Raw genomic sequence first — 27,832 nt, forward strand, 5'->3', positions numbered from 1 at the left:
TTCATTGCCTGAAACTGTCTTTCAAGTGGTCTAATCTGTAGGTCATTCTTTCCATTAAATATTTAATTTGGTTTATCGATTCCATCATTTTGAGAATTTATGCTTGATTTCTTTTCAGTATCTCTAGCTCTTTGGTGATGTGATCTTTAACCTGAACTTTCTCTCTTATTTTACTCCTTACATTGTCCTTTACCTTGCTGATCAGTTTAAATATGTACACTCTAAACTCCTTCTCTGATATTTTTTCCCACTGTGTTGAAATGGATTCTATTGAGCATCTTTGTTTGTTTGGGGCATTTTGTTCCCTTGTTTTTTCATGTTGTTTGTGTGTCTCCTCATCTAAGCAATGTGGATCTGAGATAGAACAGTGTCTATCCTGTAGACTTAATAGTGTTCCTGCAGGTTTCCAGTATCTTGCCATTAAGGGGGAGACAAATAATAACAGCAACCAATGCAAACAATATACAGTCTTAAACCAAAGAGCTCCCCTTGAGATATCTACAGTTTTGTTGCAATAAACAAAATGATATGTTCAGTTTTTGCCTACAATATAAACAGTAACTTGGAAAGTGTTTACAATTCAAATGGTAATCAAAGAGTAAACTGAAGTGGTGTAGGATGTGTTTATGTGGAAGAGGGAGAGAAAATAAAAGTAAAAAATTAAAGAAAGTGTTTAGGAGGGAATAATAGAGGTTGACTGGTAACAGGAGAAAAGAGAAAGAGAATCGAGGGAAATAGATAAGTGAAAGAAAAATACATATAAAAATTAAAAATAGAAACAAAAAGTAAAAATAAAAAATACAAAAAAAATCTGAAATGTACTAATCAGACATCTTAGTCTTCACTAAACTGATGCTTGTAAAATAATTGATTTCCAAAATGGTAAAATGTGAGAAAAAAATGAAAAAGAAAGAAAAGAAAAAGATGTTGGTGAAAAAATTGAACAATTATTTCTGTTGGAGTTCAAAAGATTCTCAGCCTCCCTTCTCAGCAGTTAGGTGGGGTTGTCTGGAGTATAATGCTTACTCCACCCTTGCTAGAGTGAGAGGGTTAATCCTGGAGGCTGAACTCCTGGAGGTAGGGTTTAGGCTCTAGGTATGCTCTAGTCCCTTTGCTGAATACCAATTTGTCTGGCTATTTTATGTCAGCACAACTTCCTGACTCAGAAATTATTGGTTCACACTGGAAAACTTCACCTCAGGAATCTCCTTTGGTTTCCACTTGTATGGTCTAGGAGACTAATCTCAGCTCACTAAATTATTTGTGAACCTCACAATTCCTGGTCTCTAACTCAGCCTCTCCTGCCCGCTCCTTTCCAATCTGGTTGCTTACCGGATTGGAAGGGGTGGAGGGCCAGGTTGGTTTCCATGACCAGTACTCCTCTGTGGAGACCTCTCTGTGCTTGATTTTCTCCTGGTTACTTAGGTATACTTTCTGTTATGCAGCATTGGTTTGCCTGACTTATTTTTTAAGCCAGACTCAGGTCTGCCAGAAATTGACTCTCCCAGCTTCCAGCCCCCACACTGCAGCTGCAAAATGGTTCCTCTACTGTCCTTTGTGCACTGCCAAGAGAAATGGAGGCTTCTTTCCCATAGAAAAATATTGTGCTGCACACCTTACTGTTTAATTGGGCAGTAACTGATCTCTAAACTCCCTGTACCCCGATACACCTCAGTCCTCCTGGGAATGTGGTTTCCTTTAATTTCCCTTATTACTTTACTGTGTTCACAAAGGAACTGTTCTGGTTATGCCTTCAGTTGCTTCTGTGGTTGTTGCACTGGGGATTTCTTCCTTAGTTATATTTGATCTCCTGAGTCCATGATCTGTTTTGAGTGTCCAGTATTAAATTCCAGTAAAGTATCCTGTAATTTTTGTTCAGGCACCTACCTTGCTGAAAAGCTACCTGTCTGCTTTTCTTGGTTTCATGCCATGGAGTCACCAGGGAAGTGACCTCTCTATTCTGCTATCTTTCTCTCTCTCTCTCCACATTTTTTCTTATTAAATGTATTTTATATAAAAGAACATATAAAGAAAAAAATTTAAAAATGACTCTATTTGTATAAGAAACATTTAGTTAATCAAAATATCCTACCAAGTGGAAATCTCTGTATCCTAAGTATTTTTGCCACCTGAGATGAACTATTACAGGGATCTACTTAAAAGCACTGACATTTAAAATATATTTCTTTTTTTTTTTTTTGCTGCCCACCTGGAATTTACATCAATAAGTTTTGTGCTGTGTATCATTTGGGATGTTACAAGAGTCAGGATTCTACATGAAAACTCATTCAAATGTACAAATTAGAAGAGTGGATGGAGTTACCAGTCCAGTGGATGAGTAAACCTCATTCTCCTTTTTTTTGGTTAGCACTAAGTATATATTATGATGATTATTCCAACAACTTTCCTGGAGTATTTGCTGTGATTCAAAAAGGACTCCTTAAATGAAAAAATTCTTGCCAATGATCTAATCCAACATCCCAATTGTTTCAAAGGGAAGAAAGCGGACCCAGAGAAGAAACTTATTTAGACTGCAAAACTAGTATGTAGCAAAGAGCAGAATAGATTCCAATACTGACTCTCTTTTCCTAAAGTAACTCAATATTATTATAACTTCTACCTACTTTGTTCTTTTCAATACTGGGGATTAAGTAACTGGGGGTTACTTAACCACTGATTTATATCGCAGTCCTTTTTATTTTTTGTTTTGAGACAGGGTCTCACTAAGATGCTTATGGCTTCACTTAGTTATAGAGGCTGGCCTCAAACTTCTAATACTCTTGCCTTAACCTCCAAAGTCACTGGATTACAGGCATGCATCACCACATCCAGCAACCTTTACCTGTTTTGCTGATTCTCTCAATTGCAAAATCATTATCCCTATCTCTATCTTAAGCTATGTTCATTTATACCAAGAGAAAAGGTTGAAGAGTAGAGTACTCAAATAACCCCATCTGTTACTATGAAGGTCTTAGTTTATGTATTGTGTCTTATTTGTACAGTCTGCTGTAATAGATTTCCAGAGATTGGGTGACTCAAACAACAAATATTTAAATTCTCATGAAACTAGAAGCTGAAAACCCAAGGTTATAGGGCCAGCATGTTGGGTAATGGTGGGGGGGCCCCCCTTCCTGTCTTGTAGTTGGCCATGATTTCATTGTATCCTCAAATTTTGGAGAGGGGGATAGGGGAAAGGAAGGGAAGAGAAAACTTTCTTGTGCTCTTCTCAGAGGGCACTAATTTCCTCATTAGATTTCTACTCTCATGGCTGAATTATCTTCTAAATGTCCCATCTCCAAATATCATGACTTGGGAATTAGAGTTTCAGAATACGAATTTGAAGTGGGAGCACAGACGTGAAGTTCAATACAGGAGGAAAATAATTCATCATGGCTAATTGAATGGGTTTGCTTTTCTTAAAATATTTCTTTGGTCAGGGGAATAATAGTGTCACCACTTTGATCTTTAAAGTAAGTATATGAGGAAGCTCTTGAGGAGTTAGTGTATTTGTGTAAATTCCTTATTGTATGGCATGCTTGTGGTTTTTACTCCATCATGAAATAGAAATTTGAGGACTATAGAGAATTTAAATTGCAAATATCATATTTATTCCATCTTCTAAAATATTGCATAATTCAGAGTCATTACTTTATTCCTTTGGGGCAAAGAAACTTAGCACTTCTTTATTAGCTTTAGTTTCTAGTAATCAATCAGTAATTACATAATAAAGAGGTGAAATTGGATGTTTAGCACAAAAATATGTAAGTCTACTACATTCCTCTATTGCATTAAGTTCTTGATTGTGATCTCCACAGAGGAAAAAGTTTGAACACCAGTTCTCTGGGGATCCTGAAGAGTCCAGTTGAGTAGGTCCTGGAACATGGATGCTGCTCCTTGTTTCTCTTTCTCTGATATTGTAAAGAAATTGATACACTTTTATTAACTCCAATTGTCAAATAAGTAAGCTGTACAATTATTGGAATTTACTGAGATATGTCCTTGACTATGAAGAACATACTGAGTCTCATTTATAAAAATGACTCTTTATTTCCTTCCATGAGGCAGGTAACTGAAAATTTCAAAAGTATGTGAAAAAAGGAAAAAGCAAAGACCAAATAGTTCATGGTATTAAGAAATTACTGAGGACTGGGGTTGTAGCTCAGTGGTGGAGCACTTGCCTAGCATGTGTGAGGCACTGGGTTCATATCTCAGCACCACATACAAATACATAAATAAAATAAAGATCCATCAACAACCAAAAAACATTTTTAAAAAAATACTGAGATTTTTAAAAAGTGTCAGTGGTGTCATGATGATGTTTTAAAACAGAGCTTTTAGCATTGAGACATTCATACAGAGGAATAATTATGGATGAATAATGTGATGTCTATAATTTGCTTCAAAATAACCTGGAGATGGGGAATACGTGGGAATATCTATGAAACAAGATTGCCTCTAAGTTGGTAATTGCTGAAGAATGACATTCATTATAATTTTCTCTTTAGTCTTGTAGATGCTTGAAATTTTTGTAATAAAAATCAACACAATAAAGTTAGCAAACTAATTTATTTTTTTCTTTCCTGCTTTAGACAAGACAGTTAAAATGGTTGGTCAAATTCTACCAGTTAATAAATGTTGGGATCACAAATTTAAATCTCAAATAAACCCAATAAAGTCATGTGCATACGAAAATAAGGGTTGAATTAGGAGATGGAAGAAGAGGCAAAAATAAACAAACAAAGAACATCCTACCTGTAAATTCTAGATACATTAACTTTGTTATTATTCGGTAGCTGGAACAGTGTATACTAATTCAATTTCACAACAATGTGTATAGACTATGTGCCAAGCACTATGTTAAGTTCTGAGGATATAAAAATGATTAGACATCATCTGTGATTTTAATCATGTCATGCATGGTATTAAGGGTTAGAATAAAATGCTGTGGAAACGCATGTGAAAGAACAATTGATTATGCAGGAGTTGGAAACAGGAGTGTGAAAGGGCAATAAGTAAGCCAGAGTTTGAATGAAGATGTTTGCTATATGGAAAAGGATTGTTTTTCTAGGGAAGTTTATCAAGGAGCATTTGATGGTGTCTCTCTAAAACACTTCTTCCCAAGGAAGCATTCTTTTCTTTTCTCAATGACTCACATGGTCTCCATTGAACCCTACTGACAGGGCCTCTGATTATTTCTCATTTATTTATCCAAACAGAATCCTTACCTTGGAAGGAACAGTTAGAGGAAAGGGGAAGGGTCTATCAGATGGGGAAAATGGCATTGCTAGAAACTCAGAGGGTGAACTATTAATGTCATTGGTTGAGGTCATTTGTGGTCAGAACAGGGAGCAGTGCATGTGGCTGTAGGCAAGGCCATCAGCTAAACTGTGGCCAGGATGTGAATGGTTTTCATTTCTGATGTATATAGTAAAGTGGTAGCCATTTGACGTTTCTATGATTTAAGAAGAGGAATGATGTAGAGGTTTTCCTCTTTTATTAAGAAAATTTTTAGAGCATTCCGAGTGATTGATAGGACAGGGAGACATTTAAAATAGAGAGGATAATGAACAAGTTATTTTAGTAGTAACAAGTAAGAGATCAAGAAATGAGAGTCTTTGGGAGTAAAGAAGGAGCAAATGAAAGAGAGCATTTGGAGTAAGAGGTGGTAAGACTTAGTCACCATACAGATACTAATGTCATGTTTTAAAAAAAAGTACAAATAAACAAATATACTACCTTGCTATGATGGGGTATGGGGCATGATTGGTTCAAGCTTTGTTTTTGTCCCCAGAATCAGCATCAACTATTCACAACTTTCAAAATATTCTTCAATGTGTGGTTATTTGTTTCATTTAATTTTATTTTTTTATTATTATTTTAAGTCATTATACACAAATGGGATACAACTTTCATTTCTCTGGTTGTACACGAAGTAGTCACACCATTTGTACAATCATACATGTACATAGAGTAATGATGTTTGTCTCATTCTATTAGGGGAAAATGAGGGGCGGGGAGGGGTGAGGGGAAGGAAAGATAATAGAAAGATAATAGAATATGTGGTTTTTTTTGATAAACTGCCTTGAATCACTTGAGAGAGGATTGGAAATTGTGCTTGTTATAGTTTCTCAGAGTCCTTTCTTCTGGGAACCCAGCCTCTTCTTCAAATTATGGTTTCTGGGTCTAAGAACCAGCTGAGATTTGGAACTTATGCCAGAACCATGCTTTTCCACAGGGGTATCTGACCTCAGTTTTATAATCATTCATTCTTGATCTTTTTGGATTATATGTTATTATATTAAAAAATGCATCCGTTGGCTGAAAATCTACCTTGCCACTAGGAACTCCATGCTATATTAGCCAGTTATATAGCTTTCTGTAGACTCCCCTGCCTTTTATTCTGATCTTCACAATTAAATGCTGCCACTCCGCCTCTGTTGTTCTAGGGTTCTATCATCTTGATTGGTTTTAGCAGACTCAGTTCTAAAACAGCATCTTCTGCTATCTGCAGATGACAGCTGTTAAAAAAAAAAAAAAAGATCCTCAATCATACCCTTGCCTCCCTCACCAGTGCATTCTATATCGCCTTGGTAAATGGAGTGTCCTTTAGGTCTTCCCAAGGAACACAGTCAACTAGTGGGTCTTTGGTTTTAGGTAGTTGCTCCTTCTAGTGTACTACTTTCAGTGCATCTTTTGATCTCTTTCTCCACAATTTGTCAGAGTGGTCTGGCATCTCTATGTGACACATTACAGGCCAGTAATTTTTCCAGCTTCCAAGTCATGCAAAAAGCATATAAGAATTGTCCTGCAGGGTTTTGCTAGGTATTAAATTCTGAGTCATGAAACAATCTACCTAAAATTGACAAACTCTTCTATCCAGCTTTACCTTCACTCTTGATCCAGGCCTATTGAGATCCACTCCTCATGGCTACTCTCCATGTTCCTCTGATAAATATTGGTGAGGTCTTGTAAGCCATTCAACATGTAATTCCTTTCTTTCCTCAATAGGCCCAGCTCTTCTTAGTTGGACCATGTTGCAACTTGACACTATTTATTGATATGATGGCCAGGAAGGGGAAGATGTAGCAGATTCTGCAGAGGGCTAGTCTAATGAGCAACCTGGCCTAATTTGGGTGTCTGCATAGTGGTCAAGTATGTGTGGGCTGGAGAAGGGAGCTCTCCTCTAACTGGAGTGGTGATCCACTTCTGCAAGATAAGAGGTTTGCCTAAATTTCTCAAATGCACTTCCCAAGGTAACACTTTCCTAAACCTCAGTATCTGTTTCCTTTATTCCCAAGACCCTGAGAGACATCAAGGGAAAAGATAATAAGGGAAGTGTATGACATGGCACGGCATGTTGCTGAACACAGATGTGATTTCATCTGACATGTAGATTTAGCCAGATTTCTTGGGGAACACCTCAGTTATCCTGACCTAGAAGCAAAAGGGCCAGACCCTGGCTGTGGTTTGCCCCAGGGTTGAGGAGTAATTTCTTGGGAAGGATGACTCTCATTTAATCTAGGTTAGTTTCTGGAAAAGAAGCAACTGTGACATGTTAGCAGCCAACATGGACAGCAACTGAGAACTGGGAACACTGACCTGGTAAAGGGAGTCTGAATGAGGTACAATACAATCCATTAAAAAATTCATTCTGTACTCCATTTTTTCCTGCTGTTATTCTTTCCACTACTGAAATGATTTTACCTGTATCTTTAAAAAGCTATCTGTTCTAACTTATTCATTTAATAAAATGATAAAGAACATTTACCATATGGTAGACAATAGTCAAAACAATAGAGATATAATAAAAAAATAGGACAGGCATGGTCCTTTACCTCATGCATGTGTCTTTGTAAATAGAGAAGCCAATAAAATATAATATCATTTCAGATAATTGTAAGTAGTAGTAAGAAATAAAGACATTATGATGGCAACTCTATGGTGGTAATAAATTATATATCAAATTTATAAACCAATCTTTCAAAGTCTGCTCATCCAAAGCAGAGGAAGCAAGAAGAAAGAATAGACTAACAGTCAGAAGGTACCAATTTATAAAGGCAGCAGAGATCTTGAAGAGCTTGGTATGCTTATGGTCCAACATCTGAAATTCCTTAAAGATAGATATTTGAATAGTGCTTAATGTGATACTTCTAGGTAGCAGAACATGTGGGAATGTGCATAATATAGTGAAGGGTTTAGATGGTTTGGCCCAAAATAGTGAGAAGATACTGAAAATGTAAATAGGTAATTGACTCTATTCAGGGAGAATCTATGCATATATAAATGCCTTTGTGTGTTTGTATATATATATATATATATATATATATATACACACACACACATACATTTAGTATGTATATATGTATGTATAAGTTGATATTTACGTATAAGTTGATATTTACACACATGTATGTGCATATATACTTTAAAAGAGACTAATACATTCTGCTTTTTATGAGGTATATTAACTATAAAATTTCATTTAAGTGCAAATATATATGCCTTTTTTTTTCTTTTTAAGGACATACAGTATTTCATTCTGATTACTGAATCTATTCCCTCTGGGACCCATTCACATTGTTTCTAACCCTTTCCTAGTGTAAAGAGTTCTATTATAAACATTTCTGAGCACAATGCTTTTGCGTATCTGTGTAAGTATATTTGTGGAATGTATTTGTAGAATTGGACTATGGGATAAAATTTTAAATTTCCATAGATTTGTCAGACGGCCTTCCATATTTTGTATCTATATGTACTTCTACCATTAGGGCATGAGAATTTTTTCCTTATTGCTTAACCAGAGTGTTATCAAACTTTAGAAGATAATAAAATATTGATGATCAAATTGGTTATATGTTACATCACTGTCATTTGAAATTTTCTTATGAATGACTTTGAGACCATTTTTATAGATTTAAAGACCATATGTATTTCAGAAAAGAGTTTTTAAAAAATATATACTTAGAAGATAGAATCAAACCAAAGGGGCATCTGTGGAGTTAATGAGAAGATCAGGTCAGGATCTGATATTTGCAAAATCATAAATCAATGAAAGTTGCATTCCTATAGTTTTCTCAAGACTTAGTTCAGAGGCCTTCCCCTCTGCAGTAAATTCTAATTACTCTAGAAAAATGAATTACTCTTTCCTGTGTGCTCTGTTAGTCTTCTGAACACAGCTCTGCTTAAGTCCTCACCAAAAGCATGAGTGTTTTATTTAAGAATTTGAATTTTAATGTTACACAATTGAAGCAAAATTTCAAACAGTAGAGGAGTGCCAAGTATAAATAGATAATTTTCATTTTGTCTTCTAAACCCACAACTTTAATGGAGTCCTATAGATACTGATTTATATAAATCCTGAAACATCCATTACTACATGAATTGCTTATGCAAATAAAATATATTTGCATGCATCATTAAAGATAATATTGTGATCATTTATTTTTTCAAGAATAATTTATCAATTTTCTTCCAAATTAATACATGCAAATTTGACTTATTCTTTTTAAGAACTCATAGAGAAGTTATTGAATGGGCATGACATAATTCATAAAAATTCCTTTATAGAGGGATATTTCAGGTTATTCTCAGTTTTTTCCCTACTAAAAATAGTACTGCCAAAAATCAATATATCCTAAAGTACTTGCACATTATTTCAGTTGGATACATTCCCAGAGCATGACTTAGGGGTCAAAGATTATGTGATTTTAAAGTTTAATAAATATTTTTAGATTACTTTTTCCAAAATTTTATGATCACACCTTTATTGTATGAGCAAAAAATGTTTTTCTAAACATTTATCTGTGCTAAATGTTATCAATCTTTATTCTGTTAATTATTAGATGAATGTTAGAAGTTTGGTACTTTCTCCTTTTTATAATTTACACATTTTTCTGACACTATTGATACTGTTTCTTTGTAATTTTCTGATTTGTGAGACACCTTTTCACAGTTTTTGTTCATTTTCATAAAAGGTAGTTTATAAATTTCATATATTTTTTCATATTTTGTATATTGTATGTTTCAAAAATATTTTATCCTAATCTTTTGACTTTGGTGTCAGGTCTATGGCAGTAAAGATTTTTCTCCCATGGAATTAAATATGTCTACATTTTCTTTTTTGGCTTATAATTATCTACTCTTAAGAAGATCTCCCTATGTAAAAAATTATAAAATATTCTTCCAGTTATTCTAAGTTTTATGACTCTTCATTTTACACTTAATTATTTTATACATCTCTAATGAAAATTTTGATATTGTGTATTATCATTGTACATTCCCAGATAATGATGCATTTTACCTAAAATCATTCCTAAATTCTAAGATTGGGGAAACAGTCTTTTTGAAGCAACGTGACTTCCCCAAGATTATTCAAATTCATCGTTGCTGACATTTTTCTTTCCCCCTCTACAATTTAAGCTCAAGAAAGCTGCTATGTTTTGAATATTTATCGACTCCCAGACTCATGTTGAAATTTAATTGCCACTGTAACAATATTAAGAGACAGAATCTTGAGGAGGTGATAGGCCGTGAGGGCCATGCCTCATGAATGGATTAATGCCATTATCACAGGTGTGAGTTCCTTATAAAAGGCCACATTTGGCTCACTTCTGTCTCTCTTTCTCTTTGCCCTTCTGCCAAAGGGATGATACAGCAAGAAGCCATTGAGAGATTCTAGTATCTCAATCGCAGAGGTTTTATTTTATTTTTGTGGTTCTGGAAATCAGACCAAGACCTTGTATTTGTTAGGAAAGCATTCTACCATGGATTCACATTCCCAGCTTCAGGGAAACACTTTCATTTACATTTTACAAGTGTGAAAACTACATCTTTTGTTAACTAACATCCCCCAAGAACACTTAACCAGTGAGTACTAGTTAGAATGTCATGAGTAGTGAGACTTGGTTTCCCTAGGTATGTCTGACTCTCCAAAGGCCACGATTTTTTGAGTTCTAATATGTAAAGTTGGTTCCGGACGAGATAAACTGCAGAGCCATTATCTATCTGTATTGGGGCAGGAGTCCCTTAAATTTATTAATCCCTTTAGATTCTTAAGCATAGTTGCTATATAGTAAACTTGCTATGGCTTAAACATCCCCAAATATTATTTTTTAGGTTTCTCTGGTTTGGTCTTGGTAAACTAGAAACTATAGCTAACTTTAATACCACTTAATACCACTGAGACGTTGGAAACTAAAGAAAATAATGACTTGTTAGCAAATATCTTCCCTGTAGTAATCCTCCTCTTACCTCCTAACTAAAGTGAACAGTGAAACAGTCACAAATAGCTGAGCAGGTTGGGAGAGGCGGGGTCATGATTTATCACCATAGAATTTGGAGCCAAAGCAGCAGTAATCAAAGTATTTAATCTAAAAGTATCCTCAGTACAGACTAATGTTTTGGTATGTAGTGAGGAAGGAAGAAAATCCCAGTGCATAAACCTGTATATGGTTATTTAGATGTTAGGATTTGATTTTGTACCTATTAAAATAATGCATCCCAAAGTACTGGGAAGCCTTTGCATCCCTCCACTAGCATTTGACTCTGCCTGCTGATGTAGCAGCACTATTCATCTGCACTTGATGTGAATTGTGGAAGTACAGTGGTAGTACTAGTAGAAAACTCCATTCAACTGTGTGAGCTACCATCAAACTGCTGTGAAATGCTGTGATTTAAAACAGCAGCTGAAGGACCATCAGTCATCCATCCCAATGGATACACGGATAACCTGATATACTGAATTTCTTTAGATAAGAGCTGCAGATTTGGTATTCTCAGACATGCTGCTAAGGCATCAGTGTCAAAACCTACTCACATGAACTTAATTGGAGATGAGCTGCTTGCTTTGATTTTGAAAAATTAAATAGAAAACCTAAAAGTCTGACTGGTAATTTGTCTTTATTCTGAATATAGGATGTAAGGCATTCTTTCCAAATTGTCAGATATATTTGCCTGAAATAGTTTTATTTATCTCAGAAGTATTATAGATAATGGTCTCTGCTCCAAACACTCTCAAGTGCCTTGCCTGGCAGTCAATCTTTGTGTTTCTATTTGCACTATGAAGATGCTAAAGACCACAAAAGGCAAGTTATATATAACTCCAAAGAAGCATATTGCAAATACCTGTGGCCCGATGAGGAAATATGTGGGAGAAACAGTTGCTGATTTCCCAAGGTGGATAAATAACTGAGTTAGTTATGATATAGTTTTTTCATTGAAAGTGATTCTCTGTTCACAGAAAACTTTCCATCTAGTAAGAGTGTAAAATATGCATTAAAAACATTAACTTTTTTTTAAAATAAAAATACTCTGAGGCAAATAGTCCTGCTTAAATTCCCCAAGTGTCACAGGGTACCAGCTGGAGTCACAAGACAGAGGTGAATGATGCTCCCAGTTTCCCATAGTCTCATGAAGAGGAATCCTTGGGCCTGTTAACTGGATACATTCTACTCTGTACTCTGTGTATTGGGCGTTAAGGGGAGGTCTTTGTCAGTATAGGAGTAGTGTTGCAAACAAAGTTAGACCCCACCCCCCAGGGGTAGAATGCTGCCCATGAGAGGTGCATGCAATGCTTCCAGCACCAGGAGACCTTTTGGGCAGCCTCTTCTGCAGTATATTGCTGGACAACAAGGAAAGTTACTTGGATCATCCTGGGGTCATTCCTCTCTCTACATGGTGATAATGTAATTCCTGTTTAGTAAGAAAGAGAGATGAGGAAACTAGCTCCTGACATCTTTAGTTAAAGAAAATAGGGACAATTTGTGGAAATACATGTTGAGCTGTTTAATGCCTCCTGGATAATTATATTTCTCTTCCCTGTCTCATGCTAGGTGTTCAGGTGATTTTAACTAAATTAATCATTAAAGCAATCAAATAGGTTTCTTTGAGTGTATGCAAATTTCTTGCTTGAATGTACACAACAAAGAACATACTCTTTCTCAATCCACTTGAATACTTTCCATTAATGCCAATGAAAAGAGCTGTGAATGCTTATCAAGGAGTAGATAAATGCATTTGAAAATCCTCTAACTGGTCATTCACACAACCCTGTTTTGTATGTGTATTGTAATATGATGAAAATTGCTCTTATTCTTTTCTCCAAGTTGAGGCAATATGCATCAGTGTTCATTTCTTTAAAAGGCACAATTGTACATTTCCTGCATTTAAAAAATTAATCAGAGATGTAGATGTAGCCAAAAGTATGTGCTATTCCAAGCCAAGTTTTGTAGTGTAGGAAGAATGAATTACTGATGACATTTTCATCACTGTGGTTGTGGTCATGACTTTTTCAAAATCTGTGCAATTTTAAAATTGACAATGCATCATCATAATCCTTTTCTTATGCAGGAAACACCCACTTAAAATAGTTTTCTTTTTTTCTGTGAATTCCCGTAGGCAGACAATTTTCACAATCAAGTTGCATAGAAACCCTTCATTCATAAAGGATAACATCTGAGTTATATCAATGAAACATTCATGACCTCTGCTTTTCTAAGCAGCAGGCAGTGACATTGAAACTGCCCATTTCCTTTCTTTGAAAAATATCAGAAAACTGCACCTGTGTTGAGTTGTTGAGTTGTGTGTGTGTGGCATGTGTGTGTGCATGTATATACGCATGCCTGCCTGTGCAGATTTGTGTGCTTGTACACATTATTATGATGCAAAGTCAGGAATGATGGACTGAAATTCTTGAGTGAAGAGGCCAGGTCTGCACATTCAGCAATGTAGTCTTGATGCCTATAACTGGGCTTGGCATAAGAGTAAGCTTTTATGAATATGTGGTAAAAATGCAATTGTTAACGATATTTCCAGATCCTCCACAGGTTCTATACACAGGGAATACCAGCCTACCTGTAAATTCACCACAGTTTATAGTTTACAGTCAAAATATTGTTGTCTTTCAATTCCTGATTTCCAAGACTATCCACGTATAGTCAAGACAAACAAATGGACATTTGCCCTATAGATTTTATGTTATTTACTTTCCTATTCATTAGATTTGATACTATGAAAATTGAATGATAGATATAGTTGTTTTGATAGTATATCAAGAACAGTAAAAAGGAGAGAAGGAACTGGAAAAGGAAATGCTTTAATATACAGATAATACCTTGTAATTTATTTTAAAGATGAATTCTAAAATCATTATCAATAATTTTATGTAAAATGAATGTGGAGATCATTTGTAATGTGACGGTTTATCTATAAATATCCATGCGATTATAGCTTGTACCAGCTACCTGATACCTATAGAATGGCATCTTTCTCGGTCTCCTTTTCCAGTAAAAAATCTCTATTAGAAGTTCTATTTGTAATAGAAGAAGCAGCAGTACCCACTGACTAGAGAGATTGCCCAAGGATTGGGGAATACAAGTATTTTAAATTCTATTTTAGTTCTGTCAGATATTCCTATCTCTGGTTTAGGAACATGCTTTATGAGATCTTGACATTTTATAATCATAGAAGTTTCCTTAAGTACTTGCACAAAACTTTTTTATTCATATTGGGGAGAATGAGTATATAGACTTATTATTGTAAAAGCTAGAATATAGGAAAACAGCAATTTAAGAAGAGGGAACGCATATTAAAAATGTATAGTATCCTATTCCTCTGTTTTTTTTTTTTAAATAGACACAAATTAGTATGGAAAACATGTAACTTAATTTCCTTTTTATTACCTTAAATATAAGGAATCATAATACATAGAAGATTAGATGAATATTTTCTCTAAACTATATGGGATTAGAAAAAGGCTTCCCATAAGAGGATTTGGGGATTTAAATGCATGATTTCCTCCTGAATATTTCAATGTCTTTTAGTAAATGTACAAATTTAAAAAAAATAAGGGTTAGGTATAAGAAATTGTTTTAAATACAGAAGAGGGGAAAAACTGTCTAATTTGGAAATTATAAAACAGTTTTATGCAGACCAAACTGGTACTAAGAAAAAGTGAGATAGGTTGCCATATGAACCTTCAGCTACCAAGCCCATGGAAAACTCCAGTAATTTATATAGTTGGCCCTGAATATTTTCCCCTAGAACAGGAAGTGATTATGAACTTAAAACTATAGAAAACATATTCTAATTATGAGCATATTGGGCTCTGAAAGGCTATAAATCCATATGTCCATATATTCCTATAGATAATGACTTCAGTTCGCAGTCCCTCCATTCATTACATTCAACACTCATGCCCTCAATATATTTTTTGAGTACCTACTCTGTACCTGGTGCCATCATTGTTATAGTGGACACAGCAATAAAAGTATAGAAATAGATATATCTATGACAGTGTTAGGAAATGAGAAGATATATAAAAACATAAAGTATGTAAGAACATTGAGAATAACAGGGACTATAATTTTTGCATTAGGTGGTCAGAAAAGAATTTTTGAGACGGTAACATTTGAACAAAAACAAGAATGAGGTGACGAATAAAGTGAGGATGTCAACTACCTGATTAGCTGGAGAACTGATGTTCCCAGTGTTAGGGGACAGATAGATGAGGATGGTGGGAACATGAGGTAAAGAGAATAATTCCATAAAATGAGCCCACAGTGCTGACCCCCACTTGCTTTCTTCTCCAAGAAGCAATTTACCTGCGACCTGCCCAGCCTAAGTGGACAGGATATGTCACATTCCTCAGCAAACTACTTACCTGCAGGAGAAATGCAGGCCCAAAATAATGTTGATAAGAGGAACTCAAGTTACCCTGAAGGGGGACACTTTTGTTACCACATCTTGAAACTCTGGAAAATAAGGATAGCTTCTCCTAACCATAAAATCTATAAGAATGTATGGTTAAGAATATGATTAGAACTGGTCAGCGTGGACCAACATGGGTGACCTAAAGTTGCCATGATGGTGGGCACTTAAAGTCTGAGGTCACTCTGCTATCAGTCAAAAGTCAAGAGGTAGACCTGGATGGGACTGTCTGAAAACTTCTCTGGAATCCCCAATAAAATTGGAGTGCAGAAGAGACATGTTGTCCCTCTCCTCTCTGAAAGTAGGAACACTCCTTTGAGAGTGCTCCCTTTCCCTTTTCCAATCCCTTCAATAAACTCATCCTGTTACTCTGAGTGACATGGCTAAAATCTTTTTGACTTGATCAGAAGAATCGGGGTTTGAAGAGGGGGTGGTCTTTGTGGTGCTTCGGTTTCTTGGAAGGCCCAGTCCTGTAACACAAGAAGGGAAAACTATGAGTACAAAGAGCCTGAGAAGTGAATTTGATTGATGTGTTAAATGAAAGTAGATTCTAGTGGTCAGAGTATATGAGGAAAAGGAACAGGGTTTGAGAACAGGTCAGAAGTACAGCCAGTCTCCATATTATGCAGGGCATTACAGATGAGCTGAGGATCAAGATTCTATTCTAAGTGTGATGATCACTCTAGTGATAATGAGGCTGCAGTGCTTAAAGCTGCAGAAGTAGAAGCACAGACCCATGTAGGAGGCTAATGCAGGTACCAGCTACAAATGGTAATGGATTGGATTGGTGGGAACTAGTTGAATTTGTTGGAGGGTTGGGTGCAGATTACAGACTGTCATCGAAGACAGCCTGAGAATCTGTGCTTGAAGTCTCAGATTGTTCTTTAAAGCTTAATATTTTCAGATAGTCCTTAGTAAATATATTTTATTAGGCTGTAAAAATTACAGTAGAATAATTTTGTCTGCTCTGAAAATCTGTTGTGTTTGGTAAACTCCCTCTGAGGTGACCCCTGTAGTTGGTTTATCTTTGCCATGTGACTTCCTAGCTCAAGCCTTCTCTTGACTTAACATTAAGCTAATAGGCACCCACATGAATCTTGACCTTCCAGATGCACACTTAAAATCCAATTTATAAATCACTTTCCTCCATTTTAGAATCATTTGTTCTTTATTCTTCATTCACTAATTCACTAAATATTACTTATTTCTTTATCAAATATTTATTGAATACCAAATGTATGCAAAATACCCAAGAAGAATATAGAAAATGGATAGATGAATAAGTATATACTGGACCACATCCTGGTAAGCATAGTGGAGAAGGTTAAAGCAAGATTGGGGAGAGGTTGGCATTGAGTCAGAGAGCAAAGGAAGGAGTACTATATTTCAAATAGGGAGTCAAGAAAGGTTTTCTTGAAAAAGTAGCATCAGAGAAAAATTTTGAGGCAGATAAAGGAACAAACCGTGTGTGTGTGTGTGTGTGTGTGTGCGCGCGCACACAACAGTGGCCCACTTTATGCTTTGAATATAGCTCTCGAGGGTCTGCCACCACAACTTATTTTTAAGAGACATATTTCTTTCTATTCCTCTCTCCTCTAATCTTCCCTAATCTCACTCCCTAATCTTCCCCTCCCTAATCTAAGGTGGGGGAGGAGGAGGTGTGTGGCGGTGAGATTACCTTTCTTCTTTATCAGAGGTATCTGTCCTTGAGCACACACTCACCACAGGAAGTAATTTAGACTTGAATGTACCAGAAGATCTAAGAAATGACAGTCTCTGAAATTGACAAGTGAATTACAATGCCTGAAAGAACGCCTTTGAATCACCTCTTTGACACCCATCCCCCAATTCCCCCTGATTGGCAAAATCACAGCCTCTGGGGTAGGAGTCCCCTGTGTTTCTCCTCTGCTAGTAAAGCAATAATACTTTCTTTGCCTTTTTCTGAAAACTGTGTCCTCATTAGTGGAGTGGCATCAGAGACAAGGTCGAGTTTTCAGTAACATGTATTTGGAAAGAAATGGGTTCAAGGAAAGAAAACAGCAGTCCCAAAGGCATGGAGTGGAACTGTGCCTGGTGAGGTCTTGGAACAGTAAGGACAGTGGAGCTGGAATAGCTTGAGCAGAAGGAGAAGGAACCAGATGGGGCAAAAAGGGCAACTGGGGTTGAGGGCCAATTGTCAGATCTTTGAATGAGCAAAGGAGGCCTTGGACGGTGTTGAGCAGGAGAGTGAGATGCTACTACTTGTGTTTTGATGGCAGTGCTCTGCTGCTATGTTTAGAATGGGAACAAAGGGTTGGGGGCAGACATGAAAGAAGCAAGACAGGTTGGGAGGCTTTGTCACTATCGAAGCTATTGATTGCACAAACACAGGACTCCACAGTTGCTCCAGCTTTTGCTCGCTGTCTTTAAAAGAGTCATTCTATTGAATGATTTATCCTGTATACATGGTGGGCATTTTTTACTTTCTAACCACTTTCAGTTTACGTGCATGTTTTAAATTATCTTTCTTTTCTTCTTTGTTGAGATTCTAAGCCTTGTTTTTGTAAAAATGTGTTCTTTTTTTCCCCAAAAATTACTAAGGATAAAGCAAGTAAGGCTTGCAAAGCATCTCAAGATGGAGCCAGGAACACCAAGTACTCTGCAGATAAGGGTCAAAGTAAAAATCCACAAAGATTCTAAAAATTCAGGGCATTAATGCTAATACTATTTCTAGTTAGCTGGCAGAGTGATCTGCTTTTCCTGTGGAATGAAGTTGATATAATTTTGCCTGTACTTATGAAAATGTATAAGTTGAAAAAATTTAAGATCAGCTCTTGTTTATGTTTTCATTAATCTGCATGTATATCATTATATTTGAATTTGTTTATATGGATATATTCACTTTGAGGTAAACTTGCTGTCCCAAAATTGTAAAGTCAGACAGTTTTAAAATTTGACAGTGAATGGCAGATCTCTTTAATCTCCTAACAGTAGCCGAATTTCCCAGGGCTCATTTCACATTGTGTTCTTGTGTGTCTGGCTGAAGGGTTTATGTCAAACTTCTATACTAAAGTGCAGTAGAAGCTAAAAACATAACAGTGGGCACTTCTTTTGCTTACTCTCAAAGGATTGCTTATCTGAAGGCAGAAGTGTAGAAATAGATTCGTAAGCAACTTTTGGGCTATAATTTTGCAAGAAAAACCTAAGCTAGCATATAGTATAGAAAGAGAAGATAGAAATACAATGTGAATAAAAAAAAAATACAAAAGTCAGTAAAAAACAAAAAGCACAACCAAAAGATATAGTCTGATTTTCTTATCTATTACATAATAAAAGAACTATGGGCAATGTCATGTGTGCTCAGAAATTATTAGAATTTACCTCTTGCAGATCAAATGACCTAAAGGTTTCAAGGAATCCACCCAACTATAAGTGGGCAATCAGAGAACTACTGACAAGTCCATCAATTCCTCTTGGCCCAGAATTTCTAAACTACAGTTCATTTAGCAATCTCTTACCCTAGACAGGGAGGGCTGCCCCTTATATTTGCTCTCCTCTAGGAGTGCTCTCTTTGTTCTTGTCTGAATCATGATTAAAGCAGCTAGCCTGGTCTGCAAAGGGCAGTCCTTCTCAGCTTAGAAGACAAGATGGAAAATATGAAATCTAGTTAGAAATAAAGAGACATAATTCAGGAATCTTAGGAAATAAATATTGTTGGATCGAAACAAAAACATAAATATAGGGGCAATCCATTCTGATATTTAAATGAGATGCATGAAGCAAGAATAAGAAGTACTTGTGCATGCAGACTGTCAATTGTTTCTAGATTCAGTTCCTCATATAGGTCATATGCCCTGTGTCCTATTCCTTGAATACATTTTTTCAAAATGGAGATATACTTTAAATTATAAAGATATAAAGTTCTGATACAAAGGATCTAACAAACCACATGTGTGTAGAATAGAAAAGCTTTATTCCAACCCTATAAAATTCATTCCTCAGAAATAATCATTGCTCACATGGGAATATAGCGTTCCAAGTCATTTTAATTTATCTATAAACATACCATACAGTAAATGTATTAAACTATAAACAGATAGTTTTCTCACTAACACATCTGAACATCTTTCCCTGCCATCTATTCATTGTATTGACTGCAATGATATTTGTTTCTATAGAAGTTCTGTAAGTTTTTAAACTAGCTACTGTTAACTGTTGAAAACTTTAAGTTGCAATCCTATTCTTCATACAGAATAAGCCTAATCCAGAAAAGCAAAACACTCCAAAATTGAAAACTTTTTGAACACTGACATGAGGCCACAAGTGGAAAATTCTAAATCTGGCATCACCTGACAGATATCAATCAAAACATAGGTATACTGAAAATACTGCATAAAATTATCTTTAGCCTATAAGGTGTGTATGAAGTAAGCAAATTTTGTGCTCAGTTTTGGATCCCATCCTCCAGATATCTCATGTATATGCAAACATGCTCTAATCCAAAAAATCAAAAATTCAAAACATTTTGAACCCCAAATATTCTCGGATATATATATGAAAAAATACATATGAAGACATGCATCTTTGTGATTTCTCTTTAGATAAAATTTAGATAATACACATTTTATAGTTTGGGTGCCTTCTTTAGTATTGCTCTCTATAAAAGATGACAATTTATAGTCTTACCAGAAGAAAGTTTATGAGCATGATCTTTTTAAAATATTCAAGTCAACATTGAAAATTACTTTTTACTGGATTGATAAAAATGAAAAAGATGAATATTGCATTGCTATCTTATTAGTATATTTAGTTATAAGTAAGATTAAACAGTTTTATTTTCCATTGGTCACTGTATATATTTTCTGAAACAACCACTTAATGTATTATGCTCATATTAAATCACATGTTCATTATATATTTAATTCTAAAGAAATTGAATTTTTTTTATCTAGTCAATTTGTCAGTTTTTTCCTTTGTGGACTTTAATGATCTTTGTAGGGCTTTTTCTTACCCAATTTTATAATAAAGTCTATTTACCTCTGGTGTTCTTGTGGCTATATTTCTACTCTTAAAACTATAGCTAATTATAAATTATTCCTGTCTGGGTTTTACTCTGAATTTCCAGAGAGAATGCTAATAATTGCACTAGACATTTTCTAAGCCTATTTCCATATCTAATTTGGTTTAATAATATGAAAGACAATGGCTAGTATCTTTTCTTCGAAAATAATACCTTAATATCAATTATCACTGGGGACAAAAAAGCAGATCCCAAACACCTGAAAATGTCAAAGACAGGAATGGAGCACTCAACTACAATATACCCTATGGCACTAAGTCACCTGTCCCTAGCCTGTTCAGGCAGATTAGAGGCCTAAATACAGTGGTCAGCCTCTTACCTGGCAGAAGAAAATAGAAGGAAAATGATGAATAAGAGATGTCTAGGGCTTCTCCTGGAGGAGGAAGCCTCAGTTACTACCTCTGGCCAGACTCTTGATAAGGATAAAGAAAAAGAGGAAATAAAGAGACCCTGGGTTTATCTCTCTAGAGCCAGGTTGTTACCATTTTAATGTGTTGGAAGGGATTCATTCAATTAAAAAATATCAAAATTTCGACTGGGGTATGAGTAGACAAAAGAGTTCTGCACATGTAAATCATATATTCTCACAGAGTAGACATGATTCATAGGATAAGTGCATGCATATAATCTGTTAAGAAGTGACATGTTCAGTGGAGACTGTTATATGTGGTAGCAATAAATGCAAGGGTGAGCAGATAGCAGTGGTTGCATGAGTGCTATTTTAGAAAGGGTGGCTAAGAAAGGCCTCATTGAGCAGGCACACCTGCATCACTATAACCTAATATTTATTGTTAGGTAACCTGACATGGCTGCACCTTGAACCTGTTTTGTGAATGACGCCAAGGTACTTTTTTTTGTTTTCAACTCCTTTCCTTATATTGGCATAGGTAATTATGAAAATTATGAGGAGCACTCAGTATATTTATCAGACTGTAAAATGCAGTATTTTTCTCGAGCTGTTTACAAGACAAAAACAAACATCAAAGAGCTGATGTTAATATATAAAATTGCAATGAATGGTTAGTGACCTATGAGCTACATTATTTAAAGAAGGTCACATCAGGATCACGTATTTTAAGATTTTTATCTTTGTTTTTACATAAAGACACTATTAAAAATAGATACTAAATTAATTATTTAATCTTACATAAGTAAAAATCAATTTATTTTAGGACAGATTTATAAAAGTTAGGTACAATAAGAGAACCTAGGAGAACTCTGTGCTCCCAAATTTCTTCTCTATCAGCTAGGACAGATGTAATGCACTGTTAATTCCACCTGGAAAAAATGCAAACACTATTGGGAGGGGTTACTTTAGCCAAAGTTCATGAAAACCTTGTCACTCACAACGGAGAGTAAATACAAGCTCAGAATCATTCTTAACTTATTGCTAGGGCTGAAAAATCCACAGTCAATAGATGAGTCAGTCCTTAAAGTAAACATATATTCCTTTTGTTTATTTTTGACATATTATCTATGACCTTATCAGATCTATTCCTGAGAGTTGAGTGTGGCAGAGGACATGGGAAAGAAGAAACATTACCTAAAGGGATACATACTCAAGATATGCAAAATAAACTTTTCACTATTTTATAAAAGATTATACTCATGAGTTATACCTTATTTCAGGAATTATGCAGATGATCATTTTTATTCCAAGAAATCTAGTAAAAGAAAAATATTACCAATATGTGCTATAGTTGAACTGGCATATTATTGAAGCAGGAGAGAAAAAAATAAGGTGGAGGAAAGAGAGGAGGGACATACAGAGAACCAAATGTGGAAGTGCAGAAATCAACAGAAAAGGAAATTCTCTCTACTGCTTGGTAAGAAATATATAGGAAGGGAAAAGTACAGTGACAATGTTGATAAAAAATATCTTTTATAATCGAAAAACTTGTATTCATGTTTCTGAAACATTTCCAATTAGTAGGTATTACTCAGGAGCAAATTTTTTAGTGTTTTTGTCAGGTTTTTCACTGCTGTGACTAACAGATCTGACCAGAACAATTTTAAAGGAGGAAAAGTTTATTTGAGGGCTCACAGTTTCAGAGGTCTTAGTCCATAGAAGGCTGGTTCTATTCCTCAGGTCTCGAGGTGAGGCAGAACATCGTGGTGGAAGAGTTTGGCAGAAGGATGCAGCTCACATGATGATCAGAAAGCAGAGAGAGACTCCACTGGCCAGATATAAATATATACCCTCAAACCACGTCACAATGCCCACTTCCTCGAGCCACAAGCTACCACTTCAGTTATCACTTAGTTAACCCCTATCAGGGGATAAATCACTGATTAGGTTAAGACTCTTACAATCCAATCATTTATCCTCTGAATATTCTTGCACTGTCTCACATGGGAGCTTTTGGGGGACACCATATCTAAATCATAACAACTAAAAGGCCCATTTACTCATTTTTCAATGTAGTTTCTTGACGTCTTAACTAAAATTTAATTTTATCTACAAAAGAATCTACTAACGAAGATATATCATGTATTATTATAACAGTTGTACAAAAGATACATACACGTATGTATACAGAGACACACATAGAAAATGAAAACCCACATCTTGTCTTTTTGACAGTGTTTTGCAAACTGAGTATCAACTCATTTGCTTTCCATTAGATAATAAGACACAGAGCCCAGGGAGAATGTAGTTAGTGTCCCTGGTCAGAGCAGGTTGGCATACCAGGTGTACTGATTTTCAGCCCATGGTTGTAGTTCTTTATGTAGACCGAAAACCTTGCTAAGAATAACTTTCTCCCTGGACCCTAGGTTTGTGCCTTGAAGAAGCTTATGTACTCTTCCCAGCCTGGGAGAACAGTGGATCTGAATGAGCAATTTAAATGCAACAATCTTGTCCATCCCACTCTCCTGAGTCATCTTCCATCTGTAGTTTTTGGGCCCATCTCTGTGAAATAATTCTCAATGCATAAATAGAACCTGAATTAGGTGGGAGAGAAACAGAGCACAATTATTTCCTGTGGTTAGTAAGTCCATAACCTTCAGTAATTTCTTTGATATTGAGAAAAAAGTGAAAGGAGAAAATTTTGCTATCTATAAAATCTTTATGCTCTGGGGAAAAAAATTGAACTTTCAGGTCTCAATATGTAGATGTAACATTAATTATATCTCTTTTCTCTCTCTTTTCCTCTCCCTCCCTTGTGTTGGTTCACACCCAGTAATACACATATCTCTGTGTATGTTTCACATTGATTATCTATGGGGAAAGAGGTACACGTAACATACGTATGTAACATAAGAGAAGGAACAATGTAGAGTATCCAAGGACAGGTATTTCATAGGTCTCAATTAGTATGAAAATGAAAGTGAATTTTATGTATAGAAACCATTATTTTAAGTTTTGAGGAATTTAATGAAAAATTACAGGCATACTCTAAACACCCAGAATTAATAATGGTTAATATATCTCCATACTTGTTTCTAGATATTTTAACCTAGAGAGATCATTACTATGTTTATTAATATTATAGATAGAACTCAACTCACTTTTAACCAACATTCATATTCCTATTATTCTTTTTCTAGCTGCAGAAACAACTATTATGCATGTAGTATTTATCCTTTCATTTCACTTACATATATGAGTATGCATTCATGAACAATCTAAGAGTATTATTTTTGGTGTAGATTTTTTTAAGTTGTTAAAAATTTCAATTAACACACACAAATAAAAGTTGAATATTTATGGGGTACCATGTAATTTCTGTTACATGTATACATTGCATAGTGTTTAAATCAGTTTAAACATTTATCTCCTCAAACATTTATCATTTCTTTGTAGTAGAAACTTTCAAATTCCTTTCTTCCCAACATTTTGAAATGTAGGGTAGAGAATTGTTCTTCAGAGTCACCCTATGGTGCAACTGCACACCAGAGCTTCCTGTTTTGATCTAACTGTAACCTACTCATGTATTGTCCCTCCTTTCCTGCTTCCACTCTCCCCAGACTCTGGGAACCACCATTCTACTCTCAAATTCTATGTGATCAACTTTTTAATATTCCAGATGTGAGTACTTCATCTTCTGTGCTCAGCTTCTTTCACTTAACATAGTGCAGGAATGCTCTGAGGTGAGATGATTGGATTATGAGTTCTGTAACCTAATCTGTCCACCATTTGAATGGACTGACTGGATGGTATGCTGGCAGGTGCAGCATGGCTGGAGAAGTTGGGTCCTGGGAGTGTGCCCTGGAAGAGTACATCTTCTTTGAAGCCCCTTCTCCTCCAAACTTTCTCTGCTTCCCAACCAGAGGTAAGCAGTACTCTTTTGCCGTGCACTTCGGCCATGATGTTCTGCTTCACCTTAGTCCCAGAGCAATGGGCTCAGCCTACCATGAACTAAACCTCTGAAACTGTGAGTCAAAGTAAACTTTTTCTTCTATACATTGTTCTTGTCAAGTATTTTGGTCATAGTAATGAGAAACTGACTAACACACTCTGGTTCCATTCACATCGCTGCAAAAAATATTTCATTCTTTTTGGTAGCTGAATAGCTTTCCATTGTGTATATGGAACTTTTTCTTTGTCCATTCACCAGTTATTGAACACTTCAGTTGTTTCCAATTCTTTCCTCTTGTGAATAGTGCTGCAATGAATATAAGAGTACAGGTATTTCTTTAACATATTGATTTTATTTGTGTTGGACATAAACCCTGTATTGGGATTGCTAGATCATATGGTAGCTCTAATTTTAGTTTTTTAAAGAAACCCCAATGCTCTTTTCTACAATAGCTGTACTAATTTACATTTCCACCAACAGAGTGTGAGAGTTCTGCTTTCTCCATATCATTCCAGAGTTTTTCTGTGATATGCTTATTGTATTTTTTATAGCTTTCTGAATGATTTCTTCAGTAATTCTTTCATAAAGGATAAGTATTTTTTATCCAGCAATAAAATTTTCATCTTAATTGGATTTAATTTAAATTAGTTCTATTTGTACTTCTATTATCTTATGTTTTTGCTTTCTGTTTAATATAGACTCCCTTCTCTTATTTATTTTTCTTCTTTTCTGTCTTTAATTAATTGCTGAGCTTTCTAAGTAGTCTCAAGTTAATATTTTTTCTTCTTCCTGAGGAAATCACAGGACTTAATTTGCCTGGTTTTTGTCTAGTATTTTAAAATACCTTTTAAATACAAAATTTATTGCTAATTTAGATTTTAAAACTACTATATTCAGTAACAAGTTTTTTTTAGATGAATATCTTTTATTTTTTAAAGCAGTTAGGTTTACAGAAAAATTGACCAGAAAATAATAAGTTCCCATATATACTATGTGTTTCCTCTATAGTTTTCCCTATTATTGATTGAACGTTTACATTAGTGTGATATATTTGTTACAATTAATGGATCGATATAAATATTGACACATTATTATCAACGAAAGTCCATAGTTTTCACTAGGATTCAGTCATGTGTGGTTCTTTGGGTCTTGAAAAATGTGAAGTGTTGTGAATTCAACTTTACGCTATTGTACAGAAATGTTTCATTGCCCTAAAATTCCCCTGTACTCTACTTATTCACCACCCCTTCCCTCCCCTTTGTACCATCTTCCCTCCCCTTTGTACCATAGCAACCATTGATCTTTTTATGGTCTTTGTAGTTTCGCCTTTTTCAGAATGACATGTAGTTGGAATCATATAGCAAGTACCCTTTTGTATTGACTCCTTTCATTCAGCAATATGTGTTAACTATTTTCTCTGTCTTTTCATATCCTGATAGCTCATTCTTATTATCACTGAATTATATTGCATTATATGAATGTGCCAGTTTGCTTATTCATTCAACTATTGAAAGACATTTTGGTTGTTTCCAAGTTTTGGCAATTAACATAACGTTGTTATAAACATCTGTGTGCATATTTTTGTGTGGAAGTAAGTTTTCAGCTCATTTGGATAAATACCAAGGAGCATGATTGCTGAATCATATGGTAAGCTTTTATTTAGCTTGGTAAGGAATCGCCAAGTTATCTCCTAAATTCTTGGCACCATTTTTCATTGCATCTAATAACCGATGAAATTTTATGTTGCTGTACATCCTCACCAGCATTTGTTGCTTTCAGTGTTTTAGATTTTAGCCATGTCAATAGGTGGTCAGTGGTATCTCATTGCTATTTTAAATTCCCTATTGAAATATATGTTGAGCATCTTTTGTAAAACTTACTTGCCACTTCTATATTTTTTTGAGAAGTGTCTATACTGAAACTTTATTTTTTTTATTGAGTTGTTTGCTTTCTGTTTAAAGAGTTCTATGTGTATTTTGGATAACAGTACTTTATGCAAAACAGTCCTTTATGAAATCCTTTTGCAAACATTTTCTTGAAATGACTTGTCTTTTGATTGTCTGAACAGTGACTTTTGCAAAATAGATGTTTATAATTTTACTGTTGTCCAATTTATTCATTTTTCTTTCATGGCTTATGCTTTGGAGTTATTGCCAAACCCAAGTTCACCTAGATCTGTTATTTGCTGGAATATTTATGGCCTTCTGTTTTACATTCCATTATATAATATATTATGAGTTGATTTTTGTGAAATGTGGAAGGTCTGTGCTCAGGATCCTTGTTGCTTTTTTTTCCTTTTTTAAAATGTGAATTTTTGAATTTTTTCAACTTATGTTCTAGCATCATGGACTTTCTTTTCTCCATTGAAACATTTGTTACTTTGTCAAATATTTGGAACTATATTGGTATGGATCTATTTCTGGGGTTTCTCTCTTATTTCATTGATTTTTTTGTCCTTCTTTTACCAATACCTCAATATCTTGATTACTATAACTTTATAGTCACTTTTGATGTGGGGTATGTCAATGTTCCAACCCTTTCAGTATTGTGTTGACTATTCTGGGTCTTTTGCTTTTTCATATAAACTTTAGAATCAGTTTGTTGATATCAACAAAATTATCATTTGGGATTTTATTACAATGAATGTATAAGCCAATTGTGGTGTAACTTACAACTTAACAATATTGGATTTTTCTACTTATGAACACATTTATTTATATCTTTGATTTCTTTCATTATTGCTTTGTAATTTTCTCTATATTTATCT

Source organism: Sciurus carolinensis, chromosome 6 (genome assembly GCF_902686445.1).
Source record: "Sciurus carolinensis chromosome 6, mSciCar1.2, whole genome shotgun sequence".
Taxonomy (NCBI): Eukaryota; Metazoa; Chordata; class Mammalia; order Rodentia; family Sciuridae; genus Sciurus; species Sciurus carolinensis.